Source organism: Molossus molossus, unplaced genomic scaffold (assembly GCF_014108415.1).
Source record: "Molossus molossus isolate mMolMol1 unplaced genomic scaffold, mMolMol1.p scaffold_m16_p_22, whole genome shotgun sequence".
Taxonomy (NCBI): domain Eukaryota; kingdom Metazoa; phylum Chordata; class Mammalia; order Chiroptera; family Molossidae; genus Molossus; species Molossus molossus.
Window position 1 is genome coordinate 14,786,364 of NW_023425358.1, and position 25,957 is coordinate 14,812,320.

General features: G+C 47.0%; 1 pseudogene; it reads left to right on the top strand.

The window, feature by feature from the left end:
- Positions 1-1,900: 1,900 nt before the first annotated feature.
- LOC118640341 lies at positions 1,901-25,910 on the top strand (annotated as a pseudogene).
- The last annotated feature ends 47 nt before the right edge of the window (positions 25,911-25,957 follow it).

The window sequence follows — 25,957 nt, forward strand, 5'->3', positions numbered from 1 at the left end:
AGATAATAAACACTGCTTTTAGAAGTAAATGTACCCCATAGGCTATATTGCTAAGCATTTAAAATTGGAGAACATAAGGAGGCTTCTGATTGAGATGGCAGAGTGAGTAAATGCTGTACTCTCCTCCTCCCACACTCACATCAAAATTACAACTTCACTACAGAATATCCATCACTGAGAACCACTTGGAGTGTAGCTGAACAGATACGGGAGAAGCCATGAGGAGACTGGTGGGAGGGGCAGAGACTTGGAACCCACATGTGTTAAAAATCAGGAGGAATATCTCCTCTATGGAGGTCCCCTCTGAGGAGTGAAGGGTCCCAAGCCCTACCCCAGGCCCCCAGCCCAGGGTTCCAGTGCCAGCAATAAGAATCCCCATAACTTCTGGCTGTGAAAACCAGCAGGGATTGGGGCTAAGTGAGACAGAGGACTTCTGGAATCCCAGGCATTCCTCTTAAAGGGCCAGCACCCAGACTCACTTGACCTCGCTAGCTCTGAGCTCCAGTGCTGGAGCAGCAGCTCCAAAGGCACCGAAGACATCAGGGGAGGAACTGAACTGCCTGGCTTTGGGATGAGCAGCGTTCTCCCAGAGAGAAGTACTGGCAGAGCTCATTGTTCCTTTGCTGAGCCCTCTTCCTATGGATCTGGCAGGCAGACACCCTGTCTGAGTTTCCATCAACAGTTAGCCCCACCCTGGTGATCTGGTGATTCCACCCCACCCAGCTTGGGTCCACCCAAGCCATTTCTAGTAGATTTTTCATACAAATGGCCTATCTTGGCTCATGCTGTAGACTTTCATAAAATCTCTCAAAGTTTCACAAACTCCAAAACAAGTAGCATCTGGCCTTGGTGGGCCTCATACCTCTTGCTAAATGGTCTCAGGCCCGGCTCTAGCAGCAGCCAGCCTCAGTTCTCAGCTTGGCCTCTCCCGGGAACCTCCGAGCCAGCACACATGGCAGCCATCTGCAGATCACCCTGCAGGCCATGCCAAGTGGCCCTGGGAAGGGCACAGGCAGCTGCTTTTCTTGGCCTGCACTTCCCCAGTTGACAGCTTCACACCATACGGGAGTACCACTCAGCAACCTCCAGGAGTGACTCACATTGGACAATAGAGCCCCACTGAAGCAAGTCCTGCTCAGTGGGGTCGGCTCCTGAACAGCAGCTCCTCGACTGTAGTGGAGGCCATTCCTCCCAGCTAATCAGCCTGAGAGTAATCCCTGCCATTGACCTGCCAACAGCAATCAAGGCTCAAGTACAACAGGAGGGTGCACACAACCCACATGGGAGTGTACCTGGAGCACCCAGCTCAAGTGACAGGGAGGCTGTGTCACTGGGCCCTATGGGTCACCTACTACATACGGCCATTCTGCCAAGGCTGGGAGACATAGCAGCTCTACCTGGAAACAAACATAGGAAAGGAGCCAAAATGAGGAAATAAACATGTCCCAAATAAAAAGAACAGAGCAAAACTCTAGAAAAAGTAACTAAACAAAATGGAAACAAGCCATCTAGCCAGATGTAGAGTTCAAAATACTAGTTATAGGGATGCTCAGTGATCTCAGTGAGAACTTCAACAAAGAGATAGGAGACATAAAAATGTCATATAAAGCATTAAAAAAAAAACAGTTGGAAATAAAAAATACAATAACAAATGAAAAAATACATTAGATGGAATCAACAGTAGAGTAGATAAAGCAGAGGATCAAATCAGTGATTTGGAAGATAAAAACAGAAAACACCGAATCAGAACAGCAAAACGAAAAAAGAATTTGCCCTGGCTGGTTTGGCTCAGCAGTTAGAGCATTGGACAGGAGTGGCATGATAGCCAACAGTAAGCTTCAGCAAGCACTGTGCAAGGGCATGTGGACTCCGTTTAATCCCATGACTGTCAATCATATCAATGTCTGATCACCAGAACGAGGCTGGTATGAACTTCAGCAAGTTCACAGGGGTCTAGAAGTATATCACGCACTGGCAGAATGTCTTCCACACCTAAGACAGGGACAACTCAAGGATAATTGACAAGAACAAGCTTAAGCAAGCACTCGTAGGCTACTGGTTCTCTGACCAGTTTCACAACACCCTCATTTGAAAGTTTGACAGACAAGGACTGGGGCATTGCTTTCGTTGACTTCATTCAGGACTGCATCGTCTTGAAGAGGTTGGCAGATATATTCAGACACTACCACACAGATCAGGATGGTTGGATCCATGTGTCATACAACAGTATCTCTCCATGGTCTTCAACATCATACAACACTGGCCTTTTACAAATAGTAAAGTGACTTATGGAAAAAAGACTGAAAACGCTAAATTTCTAACCTCTGCAGTTGACACTATTCTTCCTTTAGATTTTGTATAATTAGTATTTGGGGACCCAAGCAAGTGTACACATGTGGATAAGCTGATTAACATTTTTGCAGTTGTAATACTACTCATTTTGTTATATAGATACAGGCATTTAATTTGGGGCCATTTAATTGTACCATGAAGTAAAATATAATGTTTCAGGTATTCTGTATGTAAAACATTCATCATGTGTTTTTCTAAATAGCTCCAACGTTATAGTTGAAATATTTTTATTAGCCAATAGGAATTTTAAAATAATACAGAATTTGCCTTACTTTTTTAAAAAAGGGGGTGGGGTTGCCCGGCCAGTGTGGCTCAGTGGTTGAGTCAACCCATGCACCCATGCACCAAGAGGTCACCGGTTTGATTCCCAGTCAGGGCACATGCCTAGTTTGTGGGCCCGATCCCCAGTTGGGGGGATGCAGGAGGCGGCCAATTGATATTCTATCTCATTGATATTTCTATCTCTCTCTCCCTCTCCCTTTCTCTCTCCCTAAAATCAATAAATAAAAAATATTCTTTTAAAAAGGAGGGATTGTTGTATTAATTTGAATATGCAACATAAGCAATAAAGCAAGTTACCCCTAAAGAAAGATATAGGGTGGCTAACAGGACCAGAAAACATGAATCTTACATATGCTGCCTGTAAGAGACTCACTTCAGATCAAAAGACACACACAAACTAAAAATAAAGGGATGGAAAAAGATATTTCATAAAAATGCAAACAGGAAAAAAAGTGGAGCAGCAATACTTATATCAGACAAAATAGACTTTAAAGCAAAGGCTGTAACAAAGAGACAAAGAAGGACCCAGCAATGTCACTGCTAGATATTTAACTGAAGAAACCCAAAACACTAATTTGGGAAAATATGTGCCTCTCTGTGTTCATTGCAGCATTATTTACAATACCCCATACATGGCAGCAACCTAAGTGTCCATGAATAGACCAAGAAGTGGTGCATATATACCATGGAGGATGACTCAGCCATATGAAGAGTGGAATCTTGCCTCTGCAACAACATGGATGGACATAGAGGGTACGGTGCTGAGTGAAATCAGACAGAGAAAGACAAGTACCATGTGATTTTACTTATTGTGTAATCTAAAAAACAAACAAATAAGCAAAACAGAAACAAACTCACAGATACAGAGAATATTTTGATGGTTGCCATATGGGAGAGGGGCATTGGAGAAATGGGTGAAAAGGGGAAAGGAATTAAGAATTACAAACTGGTAGTTACAAAATAGTTGTGGGGATTATATTATAGCCTAGGGAACATAATGAATAATATTGCAATAAATATATATGGTATCAGATGGGTACTAGATTTATCTGGGTGATCATAAGATACACAAATGTCTAATTACTGTGTTGTACACCTGAAATTAATATAATGTTGTATGTCAACTGTAATTGAAAAATAAAAAAATATTTTAGAAATAAAACAAGAGAACATAAAAAATTATGTTCATAAGACTTTCTATAAACATATATTATATCATTATTAACTTGTCAAGTCTTTCATTTACTCCATAACTATTTATTGTGCTCCTGCTACATTCCAGGTGTTGGGGATAGAGCAGTAAACAAAACAATGAACCATACTTGTACTCACATTCTAGTGATTTATTATACTGAAATAATTCGTTTGTACTTGTGCATATTATTTATATGGTGATTGCCATGTCTTTCTTCATGACACAGAGTAGTAAGTGCCCAGTAAGTTTTGCAGATTGAATATATGTTTCATTTAAATTTTGCTGTCAAAAATACCTTTATAAAAAGTTTATTTTAATAACGAGTTGAAAATTTTATATAAGGAGTTATATAAAATCCATGGCTCTACATTTTAGGGGCCTAAGAAAGTTACAAAATATAATCTTAAGCAAAACTCACTTTGCTGGGGGTGTGTGTGTGTGTGTGTGTGTGTGTGTGTGTGTGTAAACAATGTGACTGAGTCACCAGCACAACCTGGTGGCTGCTTAAGTGAACTGCTTGATTCAGTGTCAAGTTCTCTTGTGAGTGAGTCTCTGTTCTTGTATTGACCTAGCCTTTTTTTTTTTATTACATTAAGAATTATATAACTATTGTAATTAAAATTTATACAACTTTTTGTAAAACAAATATAAGTATTTAAAATATTGGTCCTCTGGTCAGACCAGTGTGGCTCAGTGGTTGAGCGTCGACCCATGCACCAGGAGGTCACCAGTCCGATTCCCTGGTCAGGGCACATGCCCAGGTTGTGGGCCAAATCCCCAGTGGGGGGCATGCAGGAGGCAGCCAGGCAATGTTCTCTCTCATCAATGTTTCTGTCTCTCTCTCCCTCTCATTTCCTCTCTCTAGAATCAATAAAGAAAAAATAATAATAATAAAATAAAATACTGGTTCTCTGGTAACAATGTGATTGGTAGATTCATCTCTCCCCAAAGTTAATTTCTAGAGGGCAAGAAGGATATTGTGAACCTTTTAAGTATAGACCCAATCCACCAGGCCTTATAGTTTGCAAGGTAAGAGCAATTATAAATCACTTCTCAGCCTTTTGGCTAAGATCAAATGTAAAATAAGAGCAATTATTGTTTTACTTCTTTGCAACATTTTTTTAATCCTTACCTGAGGATATTTTTCTATTTATCTTCCAATAGAGTGGGAGGGAGAGAGAGAGAAACATCGAAGTGAGAAGGACACATTGACTGGTTGCCTCCTGACCCTGACGAGGGCCAGGGACGAACCACAACCCAGGTACGTGCCCTTGACCAGAATCAAACCCTCAGCCCGTTGTTCTGCAGGCCAACGCTCTAACCGCTGAGTCAAACCGGCCAGGGACACCTTTGCAACCTTTTAAAGGATTTGTGCGTTTTCCAGGTGATTGACGCCCACTTCAGAGAGTCTTATAGAAGTATTTTTGTAAGATCCATGATATTTGTAACCTGAGGACCTGGAGATGGGCCCTCCTCCACGTGACCATGGCTAGAACATCTCAGCAAAGCCGAGTGATCATCTGCCAGAAATATCCCGAGAGGCCTTCACCATGGCTAAGGGCGCTGCACTCCAAGACTGCTAGTTCTAGGGCGTCCACAGATAATTCATTAAAATAGAGTTTTTGTTTGCTTCCACAATTCCAGCTCCTGTGACATTCCCTTGTGCTCAGGAGCCTGTCATCTCACTGGCCCCCACTCCTCTTCCAGCAAACCCTCCCCGCCCCGGCCCTCTCCTCCCTCTTGCCCCAAAGTCTGAAGACATAGCTCCTCTGCAGAGGAGGGGTGGTTGCTCGTGCGCGGAGTTTCTGTCCGATTTTCCTGCAGCGCTCGCTCCAGAACTCAGGGCAGCTCATGGGCCTGCAGACACATCCTCCGAGGCCGCCGGCTCCTGACAGAATTCCGCTTCCCTGGTCCTTCACTTCCCACCTCCCCCACACATCTGCGGCTTCTGGCCACTCGCACTGGTTTTTCTTGTCCATCAGAAGTGGTGAGCTCCACTAACTTGTGGTGAGATGATCTGTTTTGTGTCCACATTTACTTGTTGGGCTGGATGCTCTGTGAGAACTGGGACCACATCTGCATAGTTCAGTGCTGCATCCCCAGTGCCAGGTGCGGGGCCTGGTACCTTGTAGGTTCTTATTTCAATGTTTCTTACAAGGATATAAAAAAGGCAAAAGCAGCGAGTATTTTGAAGTCTTGGTCTTCCTGTTTTTCTTTATGCTCAGGATTGTATGAAACTTTAGTTTCTGTAATGCTAGCAAAAGTCTCGATCCGTTGAATGCTCCTTGGAAAGGAAGAGTCTAGATGCTTTGGGGAATGGAGAGAACTGAAAAAAGGTTTCTGGAAAGGTAGATCAGTTGCAAGATAACTAAAAAAAGAAAACTGGAGCCCTGGCCCATGTGGATCAATTGATTGAGCATTGTCCCATGCACCAAAAGGTCACCGGTTCTATTCCTGGTTAAGGCACATGCCTGGGTTGCAAGCTCAGTCCCCAGTAGGGGGCGTGCAGCAGGCAGCCTGTTGATGTTTCTCTCTCACGTGGATGTTTCTCTCCTTCTCCCTTCCTCTCTCTCTAAAAATCAATAAATTTTAAATAAACAAAACAGTACACAAAGGCATAACGAATGCTACCATTTGTGTAAAATCAGTGGGATAATCTATATGGATGTTACTATATATGGAGAATATCACTGACAGCACGAATAGTAACTGACAGTACTGGCTGCCTCCTGGGAGAAAAGCTGGGTGGTTAGAGGACAGGGAAGTACCATACTTTCCACCACACACCCTTTTGTGGACCTTTCGAATTTTGAACCATATAAATGCATTATAGACTTGAAAAAGAAATCACTAAAAAGAACCCCCGTGCTCCGAAGCCACGTTTCCCTTATACAGTGAGCTCTTAATTCTGCACACACCCCTAGGGAAGGAGAACAATGTAGGTAGACATGGCGCTGCTGGAGAGTGTGGTAAAAGAAAACTTTCCAGGGGAGGCGGCATCTTAGGAAGAAACAGCAGTGAAAGAAATCTAAGCAGGAAAAGAAAGCCTGGCATTAGGATCAGTGCTTTTGTGCGAGAAAATATTGTAGGAAATGCTCGTGACAACGAGCAATCAAAAACCAGGTCGTAAAACAAAACAAAAAAACCCCCAAAAACATAAGAAAGAAAATAAATAAAATAAAAATAAAAAACCAGGTCACGAAGCACAGGAAACAATCAATAAAATGAAAAGGGGATCTATGAAATGGGAAAAAATTGCATGCCATAAACCTGATAAGGGATTGATATCCAAAATATATAAGGAACTCATCCCACTCAATAAAGGGGGAAAAAAACTTGATACAAAAGGGGCAAATTACCCAAATAGACCAAGGCACTAGCGGGGAGGAGACCCAGTAGGAGGCTACTGCAGTTGTTCAAGTGGAAGGTGATCATGCCTGCGTGGAGAGTGGGTGATGAGACTTGAGAGCTGTGTAGGACTGAAACCAACATGACACTTTTATGGGCCTACATGGAGGTGGGGGAGGGGCAGAGTGCCCAGGCTGACTCCGGATCAGCTGTGAGTGGCTGGCTAGTAGCAGCAGCAGGTACTGTGGCAGAAAATGTGGAGGAACATGCTAGCCACAGGCTCTTTTGCAACCTAATCACAGAATTAACGACTCATCACTTTAGGGCAGGAAGGATGCCAGGTCCTGCCCAAGGGGGAGGAGATTGCACAGGGACTGAGTAACAGGGGTGGGGACCTTGGGAGCCCTGTGGAAACTGCCTGTCACAGCACCATAGGCTACAATCATAGACAGCTGTGGACTCCAGCCTCGTACCTGACTGTCACACTGCTGGCTGAGCTGGCACAGTGGGTCACAGCAGCACCCGGAAGACATTTCCATGCTAGTCCAACATCTAACTGTGCCTCAGAAATGCTAAGGTGGTTTGCAGTCACTTGCATGCATATCTAAGCATAGCGATGAGGCTGCAAATGGCCTGTGGCTAGCATGTTCTTGCCAGCATGTTCTCTCTTGTCCTCTTGCATAGGCCCTGTAATAGTCAGTTGCTATTTGTGAGATGCTTGCTGGAGAGGCCCATGAGGACAAGAACAATTTTAATAGTAATCCTGTGAAACAATTTATAAGATTCCTCTGTGTGCAACCATAAACCTATAAGAAACCTGAAAACAACAAATACACCTTTTATAGGTGATATATTAAAGAAACTTGATGGAGGTTTTTCTAAATGTTCCTACAAAATTACATGGAAAAATGGATCATGGGGGCATTTCGGGCAATTAATCAAAAAACTATGATTTCTGGATTTTGTGATGTTTGAGGTGTATGTCAACCTTGCAAGTTGTTACTTTCTTATTTTCTCATTCTAAGTGAGAAAATGACTATTCATTTTCTCAATTTTGTACTCATAATTTTGTATTTTTTTCTCTTAAAGAAGCCCCCTGCTATTTTATAAATTTTAGGCCTCATATAACCAGGATCTACCTTCCCCCTTTTATTTTACTGGTCCTATCTTTATTTTAAATGTTTGTATTTTGTTCTCTGCAGATTTCTTGCATTATTTTCATTGTTACAAGATTTAGTAAAATATTTATCTTGGGTGCTTGGCTTTCTGATGCTTCCTCGCTCTCTTCAGCCTAGTCTTGGCCCTGTTTGTCAGAGGTGCTTAAAGAGTAACCTGAGAGCCCTTTGGCTCAGCGGGAGAGCCTCAGCCCACAGACCAGAGAGTCACGGGTTCGATTCTGGTCAAGGGCACATATACCTCAGTTGTGGTTCATCCTGGTTGAGGTCATGGGGGAGGCAACCAGTCGATATGTCTCTCTCACATGATGTTTCTCTCTGTCTCTCTAGCTCTCTTTCTCTCCCTCCCTCCCACTCTATACTTGGGTGATTAAAAAGACAAAACAAAACTCAGAAACAATTTCTTCCTCATCAGCCAACTCTTTCTAATTTCTTAGGTTAAGATTCAACTTAATGCAGTTTTGAACATTTTTTTAAAATGGTTTTTCATGTGCCTGCCTGTGCACGTGTCAATGAGAAGTCACCCAAGAAACTAGTAATCGAGTTTGCTTGGGGGAGAGGAAATGGGATGGATGGCCGGGAGGAAGAGAGGCAGACTTGCCTTAAATACCGTGTTGTTCAATTTTAAGGAAAATTTTATTAAGATAATTCTTTCCTTATCCCAAAAGCAATACTTGTTCACCATGGGAAATTAGAAAATGAAGGTAAAGGAGAAATCGAAGGTATCTACATTCATAACCTCACCACCCGTCGATTGCTAGGCTTGTTAGTTAATATCTTAGTGATTATCTTCTACCTGCCCCATTTTTATTTGCAAACCCAGAGCACTGATCGCCTGCTTCCCTGGCATACTTCCTACCACTTACTGCCCTGGGCGGTTCTGACTTGTTTTCACATCTTGTCTCCAGTGATCATATCTCCGCTTGGAGAACAGGAAGTGTGACTCAGTGATCTTTGTCACTTTCCCAGAGTGAGGTATAGGAGGCTTGATCTGAACTAAAGACTGGGAGACAAGTTATGTCACCTCCCTGACCTGCATTGCCTCGTCTGTAAAATGGAAGTGTCGATACCTACTTAAAGAGGAAAATCCATGCAAATTGCTTTGCATAGTACCTAGTAATCGTTGACTATTGTTTCCATGGGTTACAATAATTAATTCATTAATTCAACACATATTTACTGCATACCTGCTATTATGTGCCAGACACTCTCTGGATGCTGGAGACAGAGCAGTTAACAAAACAGACACAAACCCCTGCCTTCAGGGAGCTTACATTCTGATGTCTGAGTGGAAGAGAAACAATATACGGACTAATACATAAAACATATGGCATGCCTGACAATGATGCATGCGATGGGAAATATAAAGCTTCTCACATAGCAAGGACTCATTAGACATGTGTGAACTGAGCTGTTTTCTTTCCCCTAGCGTTCCCTCTCTCCACTTTCTTTCCCAAGGTCCCCTTTCCCATGTGATTAAATAGTGTCCACAGGGCCTAAGCTCTTGAGATGGGCAGTGCAGACATCATAGTGGATTCTGGAAAAGGCTGGAAAGGGCTACAGCACTGAAGACCAAAGCCCAGAGGTCACGCAGCACTTACACTATGACATCAGCAGACACCAGCAGGTGTGAGTGTTCTTCCGGATGATCTCCGTTGTCTTCTCTAGCTTGCACTCTGTTGTGATCAACAGTCACTGCACTGTGACAGCGGGACAGTAAACAGCCAGCTCTCGGGCACTGTGTGGGTGAGGAGTCAGCGGGTCACTGGCTAAAGAGCACTCATGAGCCCTGCGTCCTGTGCGCTGGGTCTGCAAGTGGTGTCTCCTGAAATAGATGCTTCTGGCCGAGCTGCTGCAGGAACCTTGCACGTGTTTACCTTTACTCTGCTCCCGGGGGATGCTGTTGGACGTTGAATTTCTGAGTAGAGCCTCAACTTTGACCTCATGCATTGTATACATCTATTTGCAAATAAACAGATGCCCTCAGTTAAGATGTATGAGCCCAAGCCTAAAATAAATCAGCGTGTGGTTATGTGGAATATTTTTTTAAAGGAAAAAATGGTTTCGAGCCACTTTTCCAAAAGCAGATGCTTTGCATCACATATGGGACAGTAACAAATGTCAAAGTTAACTTATTCCAGCAATATTCCCATGTCCAAACATTAATATATTCGTTTGTACAAAATTAAGCCCTCACACTACTACACATTAATTTTTTTTTTTTTTTTTATCCTCACCCAAGGATATTTTTCCAGTTTTTGTACAGATAGAGTGGGAGGGAGAAAGAGGAAGGGAGAGAGAGAGAAACATCGACATGAAGGGACACATCGAGTGGCTGCCACCCGCACAACCAACCAGGGCCGGGGACAAACTGTAACCGAAGTACATGCCCTTAGCGGGAACCGAACCCGGTTCTCTCCAGACCGCAGGCCGACGCTCTAACTGCTGAGCCAAACTGGCCAGGGCTAATTTTTTAAATTTCTCATTCCATCATTATGAATTGCTCTTGATGGTAGTCAGCCTCCAAAACAGTCCCCAGTGATCCCCATCTCCTGGCATGCACGCCCTTCCCGTGACCTGTGCAACCAGTAAGAGATTGCGGAAGTGACAACGAATGATTTCTGAGAGGCTAGGTCACAAAGATCCTGAGGATTCCCCTTGCTCTCGCCTCCGTCGCTTTCTTTGGGAAAGCTCCCTGCCACGTGGTGAGAACACCGCAGCAGCCCTCTGGAACGACCAGCATCCTCTGGCCAGTACTGTGGGCTAACCTCCTTGGAAGTGATGGAAACTTTCAGTTGACTGGTGTCCTGGCTGACATCTTCACTGCAGCCTCATGAGAAACTGAGCCAGATCCATCTAACTAAACCACTCCCAAATTCCTAACACTCCAAAATGGTCAGATAAATGTTGCTTAAGCCACGAAGTTTGAGGTAATTTGTTATGCAGCAGTAGCTAGCGAATGCACTCTGTACATGAATGTCTACACATGCATAGGGAAGGTCTAGAAGGATGGGTGTGGAGAGTGTGGCGAAGCTGGAGGGCATGGAATAGGACCAATGAAATTAAGCTTATCTGTATCCTTTCACTTTTCTCCAGATGAATATATGCATGTTTCCATTATGTAATTAAAAAGGAATTTTATTTTATTTTATTTTATTTTTTTTATCCTCACCCGAGGATATTTTTCCATTTTTTTGTACAGATAGAGTGGGAGGGATAGAGAGGAAGGGAGAGAGAGACAGAAACATCGATGTGAAGGGACACATCAAGTGGCTGCCACCGCACGACCAACCAGGGCCGGGGACAAACTGCAACCGAAGTACATGCCCTTAGCGGGAACCGAACCCGGGTCTCTCCAGACCGCAGGCTGACGCTCTAACCGCTGAGCCAAACCGGCCAGGGCTAAAAAGGAATTTTAAATCACACCAAGATGTACTTCAAGAGGTGAACAGATAAACAAGCTGTGGTACCTCCACACCATGGAAGACACGTGGTGTGATTCCAACTAAATGACATTCTGGAAAAGTCAAACTATGGACCTTTTTCCTGGTCTGTGGTTGCCAGGGTGAAGTTCATGGGGAGGGAGGGATGAGCAGGTACGCATGCGGGATGTTTAGAGCAATAAAACTCTGTCGCGTGATCCTGTAATGGTGGAGATCTGACATTATACATTTTTCAAAACCCATAGGATACACAACACATACAAGGAACCCTACCTAATGTAAACTATGGACTTTAGGTAAAAATATATCAGTACCATCTCATCTGTTCCAACAATCTGACCACACAAGTCCAAGATGTTAATAGCCAGGGACAGGGGGTGGGGCTGGGAAGAAGGATTGCTGAAATAGGAGGACTCTCCATAATTCCCACTCAATTTTACTATAAACATAACACTGCTCAAAAAAGTATTTAAAAAGTATTTTAGCCCTGGCCGGTTTGGCTCAGCGGTTAGAGCGTGGGCCCCCCAGAACGAAGAGTCTGGGTTCAGTTCCAGCCAAGGGCATGTGCCTTGGTTGCCTTTGGTCCTGGCCTGGTTGTGGTCCTGCGGGAGGCAACCAATCGATCTCTCTTCCTCCCTCTCTTCCTCCCACTATATCTGAAGATAAATGGAAAAATACCCTCGGGTGAGCATTAAAAAATATATATTTATGATCAGTCAAGAAAACCATACAAACATCTACTTCCCGCCAGGGACCCAGGGAGGGCCCCTGGAACAGCAACCTCACTGAGCAAAGTGGGAAGACCGATTCCTCGCCCTTCCTTCTTTTCTGCATTTTTCCCTAGACAGCAGATGTAGATAAAAGTTCAAACACATTTATTTTGAAATGAGGGTTATGCTAAAATTAGGTCCCTTGTAGGCTTGTTTTAAAAAACGGGCCCAGAAAAACCAAACGGAGAACGAGAAGGCCTGTGCAGTTCCAGGAAGCTCTTAGGACGAGGGTGTCCAAAGGGTCGCAAAGATTGTCAACGTCCTCAGAGCGGGCTTGGAAAAGTCCCCGGAAGTGCCTCTGCGACAGACCTCTGGAGGAATGCCGTCAGGCTGGGACCCCGGGACCCCTCTCCTGTCCCTCACTGGACAGCCCATGCTGGCCCCAGGCTCCAAATGGGGACTTGAAAAAATGTCTGGGGGTTGTTTCCAATGATCAGGTCCCACGGGCCCTACGCGTTTTACGCAGACAGTACGGGTCGGTGGTGCGGGGACCTGCGTGAGCTGGGCGACCCAGAGGGGCCGCAGCTGCTCCGCCACGAGATAGCATCTGGATCTCCCCCTACGTCGCTCTGCATCGGAGCCCGGTCGCCACCGGGACGACCCCGCCCTCGCTGATGTCCTCAAGGAACTCTGCCTGGGTCACCAGGACTGGATCCTGTCCCTTGAACGCTTCTCCTGGAGTCAAGAGAAAAACTAAAAGCGACCCAGGTGTAGCAGCACCACCGGAAAGGATCTGCGTCCCGGACCCGTGAGGTGTACTGCCAGGCGCCCTGTGGCCCAGGTCGTGTGGTCTCCATGCGTAAAAAAGATGAGGAGGCCGGGAGGCTTTATCTGTGACTTTTCCCTGGGCCGTCCCACTATGGTCCCTGGCTCCGAATAAGAGGACATGGAAATATTTGGCGGAAAAATGTTCCTACAAAAGTACCCCGTGACAGTGATGGGACCCTGTCACACCCTCCCGGCCCATCTCGGACGAGCCTTACCTCCTGAGCAGAACTCAGAAAGATTGGGTGGGAGATCCAACTGGCAGGATGGCATGTGGGCACAGGGCATTTTCTCCCATTCCTCCACTATGGTCCCATTGGTACCCGTGAGCAGAGGAGCACCAGAGCGTGCTGGTCGACCCAGACAGTTAGCCCCACCACTTTCACCGGGAGGGTGGCAGCAGTCTCTTCACCACGGGCCAGCATGTCCAATCTCCGGGAATGGTTGCTGCCAGGGCAAAGCCAGGACCTCCTGATAGCCCTGCCGGCCCCTGGACAGCAGCGCCAGTGACTGGTTTCTCCACATCCTCACCAGCATTGGGAACTGTTCTTATGTTTATTTTAAGGTGTTCTGATGTATGTGTCAGACTCACTATGATTTTAATTTTTTCATCTGTTTCTTTGTCATCTGTATATCCTCCTTTTTTAAATTATTTTTTTTCTTTATTGATTTTAGGGAGAGAGGGAGAGAGAAATAGAAACATTGATGATAGAGAACATTGATTGGCCACCTCCTGCATGCCCCCCACTGGGGATTTGGCCCACAACCTGGGCATGTGCCCTGACCAGGGAATCGAACTGGAGACCTCCTGGTGCATGGGTCGACACTCAGCCACTGAGCCACACTGGCCTGGCTATCCCCTTCAATGAGATGCCTGTTCATGTCCTTTACCTATTTTGTAATCAAATTGTTTGTTTTCACTGTTGCATTTTGAGGGGTTTTATACATTTGGATACTACCCCTTAGTTGGATATGTGGTTTGCAAATATTTCCCTCCAGTGTACACTTTGTCATTTCAACTTTCACAGAACCTGGGTTATAATTTTAATAAATTCTAATTTATTCATTTCTTTTTATAGATCACATTTTTTATGTCAAGTCTAAAAATCTCATTGCCTCACCCTAGATCCCTAATTCTAAAAATTCTAATTCTAAAAAATTAGAATTTTTTCTAATGTTTTATATTTTACATGTAAGTGTGTGATTCATTTAGAGTTTTTTGTTGTTGTTGTTTTTGGTATGTGCCCCTAGCGGGAACTGAACCCAGGACTCTGGTCCACAGGCCGACGCTCCAACCGCTGAGCCAAACCGGCCAGGGCTGGAGTTAATGTTTATGAGGTGTGAGGTATAGTTGTTTACGTCAAGGGTCTTTTGTTTTGTTTGCCTGTAAATGTCTGAATGCCCTATTCCCATTTGATGGAAAGACCATCATTCCTCCTACAAATTGCTTTGTACATCTGCTAAAAATCTATTGGGCATCTTTGTTTGGGTCTCTGTTCTGTTCCATTGATCAACCTGTCTTTCCCTCTGGTAATGTCACACAGAATTCTTGGCAACTGGTAAAATAGGGGTGGTTTTATTCTGGTTTTGCAAAACTGCTATTCTAATTCCTTTGCCTGTCCACATAAGTTTTTTTTTTTTTTTAAAGAAAAGTGCATATTTTTATTTTTAAAAAGAAGTTCTACAACTTGCTTTTTTCATTTAACAGTCCATCATCAACACCTTTCCATGTCAGTACCTATAGATCTATTTTATTTTCAAAGTAAAAGTAAAAATGAACCAATTCATAGTGTTGCATTGTACCGATGTACTGGCATTTATTTAACCTGGTCCCTCTTAACTATTATTTTCCCCAGTTTTATAATAAGTAATGCTGAAATAGATCATCATTTTACATGTGTATTTGCACAAATGTTCCCCATTTGTTGCCATTAGACTTTGCTCGTGGTGTATACAAAGATAAATTCTGTTTAAAATTTGGTCAAGTTTATCAGTCATTTCCTTTATGGCTTGAGCTTTATTTTGTGCTTGAGAAAGGCCTCCTTCTGAAATCATAAATAAAAATGATCCATCCATGTTTCTACGAGTACTTTCCAAGTTTCAGTTTTGGGGCCTCGCTGAGCAGAGTCCCTGAAGAACTGCGAAATCCACCCTGGAGCAGGGGAGCAGCCCTGGGAGCCCGGACGGGCTCCTGGTCCGCAGGCGTCTCGGGGAAATTCCAAGTCCTCTCCAGGGGCCAGAAATGGCCAGCGCCGGCCTGGGAGTCGCATGGCGGGGGAAGTCTGTTCCCTTCCCAGCAGCCTCCTAAAAACATTTTCATGTTTCCCTTCTGCTGCCGGGGTCGTGTCCTGCCGGCCGGCAGCTTCGAGGCGAACACCCCATGCCACACGCCCGGGGCGAAGAGACGCTGTGGTAGGTGGGCTGAGAGATCCGTGGTCCGACCCGCCGCAGTGTGCCCTCGACCGCCGCGAGCGGATCTGTCCCGTTGCCCTTCGTGCCTATTGTCGGGCGCCATCTGGCGTCCACTTTGGTGTAATGTCTTCCCTCCGGAGCTCCAGTGAAATCTGCAAAGGACGGGATGTGGCCACCGGCCCGAGGCGGATTCCAGGAGGCCGGAGGCACTAGCGGGATCGTCCCGGTAGTGCCGGGGCGTCGGCGCGTCATCTATTCCCCGAGATTAAACGTGCAGGGACACGAGAGGGTTTCCATTGCCGCTCTCCCGGGCTAGGCTATGGGGCTGCCCAGGCGGGTCGACCAGCACCCGCCGGGCCCTTACCCCGCGGGACCGACCGGGGCCGCCGCGGGGGAACGGGAAAGGGTTCCCGTGCCCGGTCGCCGTCCTGTACGTGGTCCGGTCGTCGGAGGCGCCTCCGAGTTTTTCCAGGTCCCACTCCAGAGACAAGACCCGCTCCTGCCCGCGGGATGGTCCAGGAGGGCGTCTCCGGAGGACTGGACTCCCAATCTCTCCGAGTCGCCCTCTGGAGGTGGGAACCAGCTCGGGAAAATCCGAGTCGAGTGCCCATCCCGAGTACCGGTCTGTATGGTACCTGGTGGTCGGAACTTCCCCAAATATTTCAAAGTCCCCTCCCCGGAGCTGTGGCCTGGCAGGATGGCCGATACAAGGTGGCCGGCAGGGGACTTCCCTGACCTCTTGTCTTCCTCCTCTCTCCCTGAGGCGTGACCCGTCGAGGCCAGTCCCAAAGGGCGAGGTGGTGGGCTCTCACCTGCCGGGGACCCAAACTCGTCCCAGTGCGGTCCGCGCCGCGGTGCTGCGCGCCACCTGGTGGCCACTTTATGTAGCTTTCTCCGCTAGCTCGGGTCGAAGTGGAAGTGGGATCCGATCCGTCCCAGGGTCCGCGACAGAGCCCGGGGGCTATCTGCCGGGCGGAGTCGGTCAGGTGGCGGCCCTGCCTGCTGGAGCGGCTCCTCCGCGGCTCACTGGCGTGGCGAGTGAGGATCGAGCAGCATGCGAAAGCCCCTTCCGGGGCCCAGTCGTTGGACACACCTCGGAAATTTTTCAAAGTCCCCATTCACAGTTGGGGATTGGCATTAGGCTGCCTTGAGGAGGCTGGGAAGGGGCCGGAGCTGGGCCCGGGCTCCCACCCTTCCCGAAGACATTCACGCGGAGTTTGGGGCATTATCTGCCACCGCTTTTATAGTTCCCCGGAAGGTCCACCAGATGATGGGTCGGAGGCCAGGATAAGAATACAAACCCTAGAATTTATAGTAATAATATGGTTATTATTGACATTGCTATTATTCATCATTATTGTAATTATTACAGTTATTTCTAGTTAATGGCAGTTGTTACAAAAACACTGAATAAAGTTTCTCCAGGAAGACTGTCTAATTGAAAATAACTAGGATGATCTGTAATGCATTCAACAATTAAAATAAGTTAAAAAAGAAAGAAAGAAAATAACTAAGATGGATTTCTGTCCATGGAATTTCCTTTTATAAATATTGATATATAATTGATGTAACATTATATTAGTTTCATATGTATAATATAATGGTTTGTATATTTTGCAAAATGATCACCACAATAGACTTAATTACAACAATTTTTTCCTAAAACGAAAATTTTCAAGATCTACTTTCAAATATGCAATACACTACTATCAGCTATAGTCACAATGCTATCCCCATGACTTACTCAGAAATGTGTACCTTTTTCCCCCTTCATTCATTTCATCTACCCCCACCTCAATCACCAATTTGTTCTCTAAGCCCATGAGCTCAGGTTTTGTTCTGTTTTATTTCTAGATTCCACATATAAGACCACACAGTACTTATCTTTTTCTGTCTGACTTATTTCACTCAGCATAATGCCCTCAAGGTTCATCCATGTTGTCACAAAAGCAAGATTTCATAACTTTTCATGCAGTCCACAGAATGTTCTAAATCCATTGTGGAGCCGGGGAGCTTGCTTGCTCCAACGGGTGAGTCCCCCTAACCCACCAGCTGCAGCAACCAATCTGGAAAGCCAGACCACAACCTCTGTAGCAACTCGCCCCAAACAGTTAGGACTTCATCAGTGCCTGACCCTTTCCCTCCATTTTGTTCTGCTTCTCTCTTAGGACCAAACCAGAGAAAGCCAGATTTGCAACCCCTCACCACTCAGGTGGGATGGCCCTCTTCTAGCAGCCTGAGCCTCCAATCAAGACCCGCCTTCCTTTTTTACCACCAGAAAGCTTTTCCACTCCTCCCTCTGCCTTTGACTCCCAAATGCAAGTGGCGGTGCTGACCCCCCTGCTATTTAGAGCAAACTCCAAATAAATAGTGCTTATCCTTATCTGGGTGGTATTCCTTCACCTCCAGGGAGGTTGGTAGTGATGGACCCAAATGAAGCACTCAGATAATCATGCCTGTTCCCCATGTACTCTTTACAAATCACACAGTTTTAAAAATTGAGATATAATCCATCCACCATAAAATTCACCCTTGAAAAAGTAAACAATTCAGTGATTTATAGTCTATGGACAAAGCATACAATAAACATCACTATGCAATTCCAGAACATTTTTATCACCTTGTAAAGAAACTCCCTCTCATTAAACAGTCTCTGTCCATTCTGCTTTCTCTCCAGGCCCTGCCAACCAATGTGTGTGTGTGTGTGTGTGTGTGTGTGTGTGTGTGTGTGTTTTCTGTCCCCGGATTTGCCTACTGCGGATATTTCATGAAAATGAAATCATACTATATGGCGCCTTTTGTCTCATTTATGTGTTATCCTGTCTCGGCAATTCAGCAATTCATTCCTTTTTTTTTTACCTAATAATTTTACACTATAAGCCATTAAGATTTTTTTTCTACATGCTACCAAGTTATTTTTCTTTAAAAAATGTGGTAAAATACATATCACATAATTTTTTTTTTTTTGGTGGTACGTGCCCCTAGTGGGAACCGAACCCAGAACTCTCTGGTCCGCAGGCCGACACTCAACTGCTGAGCCAAACTGGCCAGGGCAAATTTTTGTTTTTTAACCATTTTTAAGCTTACTATGTATAGTGGCATTAAGTACTGCCCTCCTCCCCAGACCCAGCATGCCCCACACACCTGGAGCCAGTCCAGCCCAGTCACCCTGCTTCAGAAAGCCTACAGCACCCACTGACCCGGACTGGAACTCCATGGGTGGCTGTCCCCCAAGAGTATCCAGAAGGAGTTCTTTTGAAGGGAAGCGACGGGCTCTGGGGAAGAGGGCAGCTGCCCTGCAGGAGGGTGGTCATGCATGGGCTGGACCAGGACAAGCAGGCAAAGCCCTGGGGCTGGTGGTCACCTAAAGATCCTCAGGAAGTACAGTGACTGTCACTTAAGGTGTGCTCACCCCCAATTCCTGCCAGACTGTGTGCATAAGGGGCAGTGGCACAGAGAGATGCCCATTGGAGCCTTCGGCAGCCCCTGCAGGTGAATGCAGTGCAGGTCTTCAGGGCTTTGGGGTGTGGCCTGCCATCACCTGCAGATAAACTACTGTCCTCTTAAAAATTGCTCTCAGCCTGCTTACTGGGCCTTAGTAGACGCTAAACACTTAACCACCAGCAGCAAGTTACTGTGCGACCTGAGCTGCCCATCATGAAATGGGTGTCATCTGACCCACCAAGCCTTAACATTGGGTGCACACAGAATCCCTCCGTCATGAAAGGGAAGTGATATATATATATATATATATATATATATATATTCATATATTCATATATTCATATATATATATATATGAATGATCAGGCCCTGATGACACAAGTGAGTTACATGAAGAAGTAGCCCAGATGCCCATGATCCCTTCCTGCTACATGGCCTTCTCTCTCCCAGCCTGCCTCGGGCCTCACGGGGAGCTCCCTGCAGTCAGCGACAGAGGAAGAGAGGACTGGGCCTGGCTCGCAGACGGTCCCGCACGCTGTGCAGGCGCCATCCCACAGTGGGCCGCTGCAGCCCTACGGCCCCTGGACACCCCGGAGGAGAGCAGGGAGGCGCACTCCTCCCAGTGGGCAGATTTCAAGCAGTGCCCTAGTTGTCCTTAGACGGAGAACTGGCCAGGTGTGTGATTATGTACTGATTCGTGGGCTGTGGCCGATGGTTTGCTCAGAGACTTGGAAGGAACATGATTGGAAAACCGATGACAAAGAAATTTGGGGCAACGGGTGTGTGGACAGACCTTTCTAAATGGCAACAAACAAATATGAAAACATCTGTGTCCCATGTGAATGCTCACCAAAGGGTGACCTCAGGAGAGGAGGGGTGGATTCCAGTGAGCCTCTTTCCCAGCCGCCCCGTCATCACCCAGTGGGCTCATGAACCAAGTGGCTGTGCTGGCAGGGATGGAGGCTCTGCATGGGCTCAACAACATGGATTTCCACTCCAAGGCTGACCTGGCTGCACCCACCACGGAGTGCCTAATCCGCCAGCAGCTGAGACGAGCACTGAGCCCCCAGTAGGGCATCATTCCCCAGGGCGATCAGCCAGTTAGCTACCTGGTGGCAGGTTGATTACATCGGAACCCTTGCAACCTGGACAGGGCAGCGTTTTGTTCTTACCGGAACACATACTTACTCCAGATATAGTCACCTTCCCTGTACACAATGCTACTACCAAAACGACCATCCATGGACGTACAGGATGCCTGTTTACCGCCATGTTATTCCACACACATTGTTTTTAATCGAGAAACTCACTTCACATCAAAGGAAGTGCAGCGATGGAGCCGTGCTCATGGAATTGTCTGGTCTTACCAGGTCCCCCACCAACCGGCTTGATGGAGCAGCAGAATGGCCTCTTGTGGCTCAGCTACAGCACCAGCATGGTGGCAATACCTCCAGAAGGCTGTCTACGCTCTGAATCAGTGTCCGATATGTGGAGCTGTTTTTTCGATAGCCCCGCTTCAGGGATCCAGATATCAAGGGTGGGAGAGAAGCGGCACCACTCCCGTTACCCTAGTAACCCAGTAACAAACTTTTAATTCCAGTTCTCACAACTTTATGCTCTGCTGGCCTGAAGGTCTTACTTACAGAAGGAGAAAGCCTTCCACCAGGAGCGACTGCAATGATTCTATTCTGGACGTTAAGACTGCCACTTGGCCGTCTGGGCTCCTCGTGCCCCTGAATCCATCAGCAAAAGGAGTTACGGTGCTGGCTGGTGTGCCTGACCCTGACTACCAATGGGAAGTTGGACTGCTGCTCAACAGTGGAGGTAAGGAACAGTGTGTCTAGATTACAGATCTGTTAGGACATCTCTCAGTACAACCATGATCAAGGTCGATAGAAAACTACAGCAACCCAGCATGACTGTGTTTGGAGATAGGACCTCTAAAAACATCATGACATTAAAATGAATCATGAGGATGGACCCTAATTCAATATGGCTGGTGTCCTTATAAGAAGAGGACACAGACACCCACAGAGGGAAGGCCCCATGAGGACACAGCAAGAAGGTGGTTGTCTACAGGCCAAGGAGAGAGGCCCCAGGAGACAACAACCCTGCTGGCACCTTGATCTCACACTTACAGCCTCCAGGACTGTGAACAAATAAGTTTCTATTGTTATAATAGCAGAGTCTATGGTACTGTGCTATGACAGCCCAAGCATACTAACCCAGTGACCGCCTCTCTTCTAGGCACTCATGTTTCCATTGTAAGCCCAGGCCTGGCTACACTGGCCCTGGAAAGACAGATATTTCCCTACCACTGTCCACGGACACTTATGAGATGACAGAAATGCTTCTGGGTGGGCCCCTGTGTCACTGTGGGTATAAAGACCATTTGTGATGAGCCCCAGGTGGTCTTTGCTAATTCCTCTTCCACGCCCACGTCACTGGCACAGTGGTCATGGCCAGGCAGGCGTGGGGAATAGGGTAATCATTAGACGACTGAGTGAGGTCCACTTCTTGTCATCCAGCGGACTTGCAGATTCCCTTGTGTGCTGTCCAGGGGAGCCAAGCCATCCCTCCCTTCCCTCCGCCCCCTCCCTTCCTGCTGCCTCTAAGTGCAGACCTCAGCGCATCTCAGTGGTACCAATGCCCCTGAGCCCCAGGAGAGTTTCATACCAGTTGGAGAGAAGCAGTTTTACCTTTCCCATGGTGCAGGAGGATGAGCAGCAACTATGGAATGTTTTCGTCAGGTTTAGGGGTTCCCTCCTTCTTTACCTCTAACTGGCCACTGGTACAACTCATCAGAGGTTTCTGGTACAACAGTCAAGGACCACGTGCCCCTCGTCACCAAACACTTTAGCTACCAGGTCCACCACCTGAAGTTTTATATTCTGTACCTGGCCAGTCAGCTTGCAGGGTCTCCCCTATCTTTTTTTCCAAAGAGAATAGTGACCGTGTCAACCTCCAGAAGGAGACTGAAAGGTCCAATGGTGTTAATCTGTTTGGAAAATGTAGGGCAAAGCCCCGTGGTGTGTGGCCTATTTTCTGCAAGATAAATGGGCACACTTTTGCAGGAGTTGCATCTTTTGCACCAGGAACATACAAATCCTTTAGTTTGTGAAAGATAGTAAGTGTTCTCTGCTTGCCCAAGGGATTCAGTGCTGTGTGTTCACTGATCTTATTTCAGGAAAATCTACTCGGCCAGCAAGGTGTCATTTATACAGTGAACACCTGCACATCAAGGGAGAGTTCTAACATCATAAACACCCACAGTACACGCTGCAAAACCAATTGCACATTTGTACAACAGTACATAGCATGAATCAGCTCAAGCCTCGCACTCAATGTTCCTTTCACTTCTTTTTCTCTCATCACAGCAAATTTTAACCCAAATTCTATTAGGTATTTTTAATAGAAATAGAAACCCAACAGTTTTGTGGGTTTTTTTGTTTTGTTTTGTTTTGTTTTTTTGTGTGGTATGTGCCCTTAGCGGGAACCGAACCTGGGACTCTCTGGTCCGCAGGCCAATGCTCAATGCTGAGCCAAACTGGTCAGGGCAAGACCCAACAGTTTTAACAAGGCACCACAATAACAGCTGCCCTTGACCATCATCTCCTGGCTGGAAGCTCAGGGAATCAGGTAGGAGGGGATCAAGATGGGGATCCACAGCTCTTGAACACACACCACAGTCACCTGCGCCTGCCCAACACTGGAGAACTAAGGACTCCCAGACCAGTGTGCTCCAGTCACCGAGGTGCCTTCAGCTAGCTTTGTTACATAGGACAAGGGTCTCAAGGTCTGGGTGGTCCTTACTAAATGTTATTCTTGCTAAATGTTAAAGTGTAGCAGAGTATTTTGCAGACACTGTAACCACATGAACTTGACCAGAATCCAACCATAAATTTAGTCAACTGCAAAGAAGAAATCAACAGGTAATTAACCAAATAGTGTATGGAAGCAATGGCTAAGCCTCCCTTCAAAGAGACAGCTTTGGATGTGAATCCCCTGTCTCTTTTACTTGCTACAAGTAAATAAAACTAAGGATGGCCAGATCTCATTCTTTTTTTTTTTTTAATCCTCACCCGAGGACCTTTTTCCATTTTTGTTCAGATAGAGTTGCGGGGGAGGGGGAGAGGCATCGACGTGAAAGGGACACACCGAGTGGCTGCCTCCCATATGACCCCGATCAGGGCCGGGGACAAACTGCAACCGAGGTATGTGCCCTTAGTGGGAACTGAACCCGGGTCTCTTTGGGCCATGGGCCAACGCTCTAACCACTAAGCCAAACTGGCCAGGGCCAGATCTCATTCTTGGTTGGAACACCCCAAGCAGTGAACCCTTTGAGTTCAGCAACAGTTTCAGAGGCTTGGGAGGCCAGGTGGAGCAGCTGGATAGTGGCTTTGGAGTGAAGGCCCATGGTGGACACCCAACATGTGCGTGCACGTGGCCCCACCGAGTCCACACACACAAGGGACATGTACCCCAACTGCATACCCATCTGCATGTCAGCCCTCCCTCCCCATTCCTGCACACACCTCCTGAGGGGTGCCCACAACACCCAGCCTTGGAGAGCTAGCTGGTCAGAACTTTTCCCTCCAGAGCAGACCCTCCCTGGTGACTCAGAGGTGGCGAGGAGTCTCCATGCCTAGTGACCCATTGCCTGTGTCCACACAGGGGGAGCAGTGCTGCTGGAGTGGGGGAGCTGGTTCAGGTCAGACCAGGGTTGCCTGAAGGGTCCTTTGTGCTCCAGCAGCCAAGCAAGTCTGCTAAGCAACTTCCAAACCCTGATCTGTCAGGCTCCTGGTGCAGCTCTGCCCACCCACTAGCCCACCCAGGACACAGAGCCACCAGGTGCCTGGAGAAAGCCTGGGTAGAGGGGCCTTGTGGTCACTCAGATGACCACAGCATAAATCCCCCCACAGACCCCAGGCTTCATGTGGCACCCTCCACAGATGGGGGACTGAGGGCAGGGGCACAGGTGAAAGGTGGGCCCAGACTGAAAACTCAGTACCACTCGCCACCCAGTCCCCTCTGTGAACCTCAAGAAGAAATAGATTTGTCGAAACGGACTTCTCGTGGTTAACTGGGCCCAAATTCATAGAGGCTAGCAGCCCTTCCTGCCAGGAGCCTCTCAAGCACTCTGCATTTCGGGACAAGCCACAGGCAGAGCTTTCAACCTTCTGGTCCCCCCCCCCCCCAATTCTACCCACTTTTACATTTTACTGTACAGCACAGCCCCTTCCCAATTTTTGGCAGTGCAGAGCCCCTCCCTCTGAGAGGAGGAAGGCATGATGCTGAGGCAGGTTAGTGAAAAGCTAGGAAATTCCCTGACAAGTGGAATGAGAAGGGAGACAAAATAGTTCAACAAATGGCCAAGCAATTAACAGCCAGCTAATAAATCACAAGACCCTATACTCCCTAAACAAAGACATTTAAGAGCAGATGGTTTACATCTCTCCTCCCCAACCAGAGTGGGTAGCTTAAATTACCCTAGTCAGGGAGAAAGATAAGAGACCCAGTGAGTGTCATTAGAGCCAGCCAAAGGAAGAAGGAATGAGTCAGGATAATAAATAACCAAAAAAATTCCAGTTAGAGACAGACAAATCCAAGCTAGAGGGGAAGCTGACCAGAGAATGATCCCAAACCCCTTTATGGGCTCATTTTGATGTATCAGCATATGAAAGGACACACCTGGAAAGATGATGAATATTCTGAGTGAGACCTCCCCTAAAATTCCCACCTGCAGAAAAAACGATAAAAACCTCTGGACAAAGGCAGCTAGTTTGCGCTCCTCTTGAACACACCCGTGTCCCCCTTTCTTCAGGCTTGTGTAATTTTACTTTTTCTCCTAAGCCCCAGGGCCCTCCTCCTGCCTAACTTTTCAGTGAGCCCAAAGCAGTCCTGCCTTGGCTCACTCCTGTTACTGTGATCTTGCTTCTTCTGTCCTAAGCCCTTCCTTTGTTTCACTGTCCGAAGCTTTAATAAACATATTTTCAAAACCACCTGGACTGCTATCTTGAATTCTTCCCTGCTTTGCAGACCCGGCAGACCCTCCTCAGCCCGCCGCCTTTCTTGACAGTATTAGTTCTCTAATGCGGGAATCCCCCGTTCCCGGCCTCCAAGAGCCCAGCAGAGTAGTCAGCAGTCGGGTTTTTTTGTTTGTTTGTTTGTTTTTGGTAGATTTTTAGTTTATAAAAAGTAGAGTTGGGGATTCCCGGTAATTTTTTTCTCAACGATGGAATGAGTCATTGAACTGGGTTTTCTTCTCCATGCTGACGATGCTGGGTGGAGGTGGACGAGGGGCGGGGATGCCAGCCCGGTGCCAGGCACAGCCTCCAGCGCACAGGCCCTGCCTGGAGCGTCCAGACCCGGGCGAGGGGGCTCGCTGACAAGTGGCCCGGACTAGCCACGTCCACTACAGTGGAAGACGAGGAGAGTGAGGCCCAAAGGTGTTAAAACCGGCGCAAGGTCACGCCGCTTGAAATTGGTGGAGCTTGAGGCTTCAACCACTCAAACACTTTGCGCAGGAAGACGCCAGGTTGAGGCAGCAGGATCATCCAGCCGCCCCACATCTGAGCAGGACGAGCCCTTGCACGACGCAGCCCAGCTAGGCGATAAGCGCCCAGAGGCCACGAAGGGGACGGGCTGGGACTGCGCCGACTCAGTGCTGGCTGAGCAGGCTTCTTGCGACTTCGAGGCCGTGGAGTTACGCCTCCGAGGCTGAGTGGGCGGGACGGCAGGGTAAGGGGCGTGGACAATGCGAGACCCTCC